This window comes from Crocuta crocuta, unplaced genomic scaffold, assembly GCF_008692635.1.
Source record: "Crocuta crocuta isolate KB4526 unplaced genomic scaffold, BGI_CrCroc_1.0 scaffold155, whole genome shotgun sequence".
NCBI classification, from domain to species: Eukaryota; Metazoa; Chordata; class Mammalia; order Carnivora; family Hyaenidae; genus Crocuta; species Crocuta crocuta.
This window is the reverse complement of record NW_027530365.1, coordinates 476,326-482,325: the sequence shown is the minus strand read 5'-3', so window position 1 is coordinate 482,325 and position 6,000 is coordinate 476,326.

The following is a 6,000-nucleotide window of genomic DNA, read 5'->3' as shown; positions in this document are numbered from 1 at the left end:
TCTCTACTTGAGCATGAAGAGGATGGGGGTAGCACCTGAGTCCAGAATTCTCTAAGATTCTGTGTCCCCTACACTGGGAATCTATCACCTGATGCAGCCAGAAGACTGGCCAACTCTAACACCAGAATATTATTATGCTTGTCTCAGCCTACACTTTTTACGCAAGTATGATCCGTGGGCCTCCAGGACAGAGAGAATGGATTTCACAGATCCTAAAGGAAAAAGATTTATGGTGGCTTTTATGCTTGCTGGCTAACAAATGCTTATACTTGTGAAAAACGTAGCCTGTGACTTGCTTTCATCATAATACAGGTTGCTGGAGAGGAAACACAGTTCCCAAACCAACCAGAAAGAACCTGACCCTCCTTGAATGGATAAATGAACTTACATCAGTGTAGAGCAGAGTCCAAAAGCCAGAATCTCTAGCTTCAAAGTGAGAGAGAAGAGGCGGACCCTTTCAAACTTCTAAAATTCTCTCTCAAGTCTCACCGTGAAAGGCAGTTTATGTAGCTGTTAAAAGGCCAGGTTCTGGATCAGATTGCTGGGTGAAAATTCCATCCTGAGTTCTCAAACTTCGATGTGCCTCCTGTCTCCTCACCTGGAAAATGGCAACACTAAAAGACCCCTCATAAGGCAGTTAGGAGAGTCAAATGAGCTACTGAAGAAAAGCACACACATGTAAAGGAAGCCCTCAGTGAATGTCAGCTGCCATTACAGCAGAGGAGGACTAAGAACTGCTTTTCAAAAAGCACGTAGTATGGGCGCCTGGGTGGCGTAGTCGGTTAAGCGTCTGACTTTCGCTTAGGTCATGATCTCGTGGTTCGTGGGTTCGAGCCCCGCCTCGGGCTCTGTGCTGACGGCCAGCTCAGAGCCTGGAGCCTGTTTCAGAGTCTGTCACTCCCTCTCTCTCTGACCCTCCCCTGCTCACGCTGTCTCTCTCTCTCTATTAGGAATAAATAAAACATTAAAAAAAAAAAAAAAAAAGCACGTAGTAGGACTTAGCTATCATTTTATTTTTTACCATACACATTTATTTTTTCATTCAACAAACATTCTGTGTGCCCATACTGTGTACATGAGGGGGATCTGGAAATAGTAAGAACTACATAATATCTCATCAACTGCTTGCCGGGGTCTCTTCCCTTGAGACTCTCAGTCTAACAATCAAGTCAGACAAGCAGACAATAGCAATCTCAATGAAGTTGAAGTCAAAGTTTTACAGAAGCAACCTCCACTCCACTCCGCGCCCCCGCCCCCAAAAGAATAGAAAACTTCTAACTGCAAGGAGAATTCTGGGAAGGCTTCCTAGAGGAAGTCATTCTTGAGATGGGAGTGTAGGGGGACTGGAAAGTGTCAGCACCCTACATCCCCAAGGCAGGAAGTGTCAATCTTCTTATTTGTATGTCTGGCAGTATCAACTGTAATGGGTCTTTAAAAATGTATCCTTTTCATCTGGGACTCCCCAGCTGTGTGATATTTCCAAGCCCTTTTCCCTCTGACTTTTATGAGTTTTGGTCTCTAACAGGGGCCTATGTGAGGGCACACTGTTTCCTCTCATTGTTAGAGCAACGAGCCACACAGCTCAGATACTCTAGGAGAATCCCTCTTGCGGAGGGAAGAGAAGCAATATGGAGATTCAGCTACGGCTTCATGTCAATGAGAACCAATTGTCCACTGAGCACTTAGTATGTGCCAGGCACCGCTTACCTGTGCTTTGCCTATTCCTAAAAGCAATTCTATGAGGTGGATGCCATTAACATCCTTGTTACAAATGAGAACACAGCGATTCGTCATGTGATCACAAAGTCACAGAGCTAGTAAGTGGCAGAACTAGAATTCAAAAACCATGACACGTGACCCAGGAGAGACTGCTAGTAAGTCTTTCTAGAAGCAAGAATATAAATCAGGTCTTACCACCACATTAGTGAAAGGTCTGCTATGTCTGTAACTTGGGACTTCTAGGGGATGCTGGGTATCTGCTGCTCTTCGCCTACAAGCCACATGAGCATCGTGAGTCCGCATGTTCTGCCTTGCCTGCTGTAAAATGACTAAGTTGCTAATAAAAGCAATGACTCTCACTGTGAATGGTGCCAACCCCAGTCTCTAAGTGCCAATGGCCTGTTGGCTTTTCCCACTGACTTTTCTGCATGGCTCTAAGCAGACAAACCACCCAGACTGCTACAAATGTTACTCAGAGAAGAACACGCGCCAGGGGCAACAGGAAAGAGAGGCCCACCCTCGCTGCAGATGGAGCTCTCCTAAGTAAATCCATCCTCCAAAATAAGTTAATTATTCCTACCAGGGAATCTCATGAAACTTGCAATTGCCAAGTACTTCAAGATCAATTTCATGAGCGTTTCCCCAACCGGCTCTATAAGATTGTATTGGCCATTTTACAGAGGGTTTTGGTGACTTGTGCAGGGGTGGAGATGCAGGTACTCAGAGGCAGCCTCAAGGTTCAAAACCACTCGGGTCCAGTGTGCCAAATCACTAGGCGGCTGGCTAAAGAAAGGACCTACGTGCAGTATGGTTTCTCACTTGCCAGGAGATCTCACAGGACTATGGATATTGAGACACATTGTTAGGGCTAAAGGAGCATCAGCCAACTTTTAACTCCTAAAAATCCAGAACAGGCCAAGCAGTTGAGGAAACAAAATCAACAAAATAAAATGTTCTGAACTGTAAATACTTCATGATCACCAAGGAGTCGGTATACCTAAAGTTGTCTAACGGAGTGTGGGGCCTGGAAGTCATGAAGATTTTGGGCCTAATCCGCCACTTATGAGGAAGATGAACTGGACAAATTACCCGACTTCACTGAGTCTCAGTGTCCTCACATGCAATGAAGATATCATCATTTCTCCACAGCCCATGCCAGTACATATGGACTATTTTACACACAGAAGAGAGAAAAAGGTGTCTTCTGGGTAGAAGAATCCCCCCGAAAAGCACATCCTCCTTGCTGGCCCAACCTGCACAGCTTTGCACCCTCCGCAAGGACTGATTATAAGAAATTTATGAGAAAATGTGGGCAGAGTTAGACATCCTTCAGCTTTGGTTCACACCTCACTCCCTTGCAGAGGCCTCTCCGATGCTTCAAAACAGGCTCTCCTACAAAATGCTCCTTGGGCTTCTACACATTCCCCTTGTCAAATACTTGATTCATCTGAAAACGCTAGTGCTCCATACCAGTTTTCTTGGACAAACTATAAGCTCAGTCAAGGTTAAGCCTAGATCTCTCATGGTCAGCTGCTAAATTCAGCACCCAGTCCAGCACACAGCAAGTCCTTATTGAATAACTCCATATATAAATGAAAGTGGTTGGAGGCAGGAGGTGGAAGGAGATGACCTACATATCACACCCCTTCTGCTCTGAAGATGGGTCGATTCCTTTGCTCACTTACTCCCGCTAGACACACCCATAACCACCAGATTGCAAGCCTTGGGTTGAGTAAACATACTGAAAGACTTCCTCTTATTTTTCAGCTTGTTTATGTTTATGTTTAATTTATAATAAAGATAACATTTATTCATTCAATCAATAGGTGTTTGCTGAGTAGCTTATACATACCAGGCACTTTTCTAAAGAACTAGACGTGTAATCAGGAGCAGAGTCATGGAATTTTTTTTTTAATTTTTTTTAATGTTTTATTTATTTCTAGGAGAGAGAGAGAGAGAGAGACAGCATGAGCAGGAGAGGGTCAGAGAGAGGAGGAGTCACAGACTCTGAAACAGGCTTCAGGCTCCGAGCTGGCAGTCAGCACACAGCCCGATGCGGGGCTCGAACCCACGAACCGCGAGATCATGACCTAAGCGAAAGTCGGACGCTTAACCGACTAAGCCACCCAGGCGCCCGGCAGAGTCATGGAATTTACCTTCTTCTCAGGAGAGATAAACTAAGTTTCAGGTTAGAGTGAGTGAAGAAACTTAAAACAAAGTAGCATGTTAGAGAATAATTGGAGAAGGGACATGGTGACTTTCTGTTGAGAAGTTGGGAGATTACTCTGAATGACAAAACATGTCCAGCTATACAAAGATCTTGCCAACAGCATCTCCAGCAGAGGAGACAAACAGCAAGTGCAAAGGCCCTCAGGCCACTGACTTTGGCACATCCACGGAACAGAAAGGTCACCATGACTGGAACACAGGAGGAAAGGGGTATGTGGTGAATGTGGGGTGGTGGGCAGGGTTCGCAGCAGGTACTGATTTGTAGGGGAAGGGGTTAAGGAAAGGGATGGATAATCCTGTCTATATTTTAATAAAATCACTCTGGATATTCTGTCAAACAGGACTACAAGTGGGAAGCCAGGTAGGAGGCTAGTAATCTAGGCTAGAGATAAGGCTGGTTTAGACTAAGGTGAGAGCTAGGTACAAAAAAAAACCAAAAACCAAAAAACAAACAAACAAAAAACAGATGTAAGGCATCATTTAGAGATAAAATGACAGAATGTGTTGCTGGATTGTAAGTGAAGAGAAAAATCAGGCTTGATATAATCCCAATGAAAGTAAGTTACAATGATTCTTTCTGACTGTGTACCTACTGTGAATCTGGCACCACTTGCTCAATGAATCTTCACAACTCTGAGAGGGAGGTACTATTGTTATCTCCCACTTGACAGATGAATAAACTGAGGCTAAGAGAGATTAAGTAATCAGTCCAAACTAGGCCACGACTTGTGCCTCCAGTGATTTGTGCCTTTGAAGATTCCACAGAGTCTGGGATCCTGTTCCAGTGGAAGTCGCAAACTTTTACTCTCTGCAGGAAACTCTTCCATGAATCCAAGCGCTCTGATGGTAAATCAAGCATTCTGTGACCTCAGCAGGACTGAAGTACCATGCTGCGAAATCCAAGGACAGGTGTCACGTGCAATCTGTTTTACATCATTCACCCAGGGTTATTTCAGCCCTGTGATCTCACATGCCCTGTGATAGGATAGGATGTGACAAGGCCAACCAAGGAGCCCCTACCAGCAGAAGAGCAAGCTGGCCGTTGTTCTAGGAATAGTAGTAGAAGTAGTAGTAGTAGTAGTAGTAGTAGTAGTAGTTTCAAGTAGCTCTTTCCCACTGAGAGCCATTGTCAATTTCTAAACGTACATGGTCAATGACAGTGGTTAACCCATTGGATTAGTGGTAGGTGGAAATAAGCATGAGTGTGAGGACCTGAAAGACCAGGACTACAGCCCAGGCTGAACCACCTGGGTGACGCTGAGTTGTGCAAGAGTTGCTTAATGCTCTGAGTCTCCAGCTTTTTCTTCTCTAAAACATGGGTAACAAAACCACCAACCTCAGAGGACTATATGAACATTACGTGAATGACCTGTGCAAAAGCTTAGTACTGCAGGGCACATGAGAAGTATTCAATAAAAGCCCACCATTTTCATCCTCCTCCTCAAATACTAAAAAGAATGAGGCACTATATTCATTTGCAGCCCTCCTGTATTCCTAGGAGAGGTGAGCTGCAGAATTCCTAATAAAAGTCTTTGGATTTTAAGTTCAGAGCATTCTACAATAGTCTAACTCTGTAGCAAAGAAATGGGGGTGTTGCACAAAATTCATAGCCTCACCCTAAACTCGTAGTATCTGCCTCTAGAATAGCATGCACAGGGCAGACTGTTAACACGATACCAGAGCTTGCTAACTTTATAGCCTCGTGAAGTGAACACATCTTTAGAGCTACAAAGTTAAAAAGGCTTCTCTTTTACTGAGAGGAACAAAATCAAACCCCAGGCCAATGAGCCTGTCTTGAGCTTTGGGTGTCTCATCTGTGAAACTGCAATAATACCTTCCTCCTAGGAGTGTTGTGAAGATTAAGTAAAATAACTCATAAACGTTACCTTCCCTCTGCTTCACCAACTCCCCATCTCAGTGGAAGAAAGGACAGACAGTACAAGTCTGAAGGTTTCCTTCCATTGGTCAAGTACAGGCTTAGATGACCAGTTCTTGAATAGCACAAAGTTAACTTTCATAGGAAGTCTATGCGTTTCATGAATCAGAATAAAC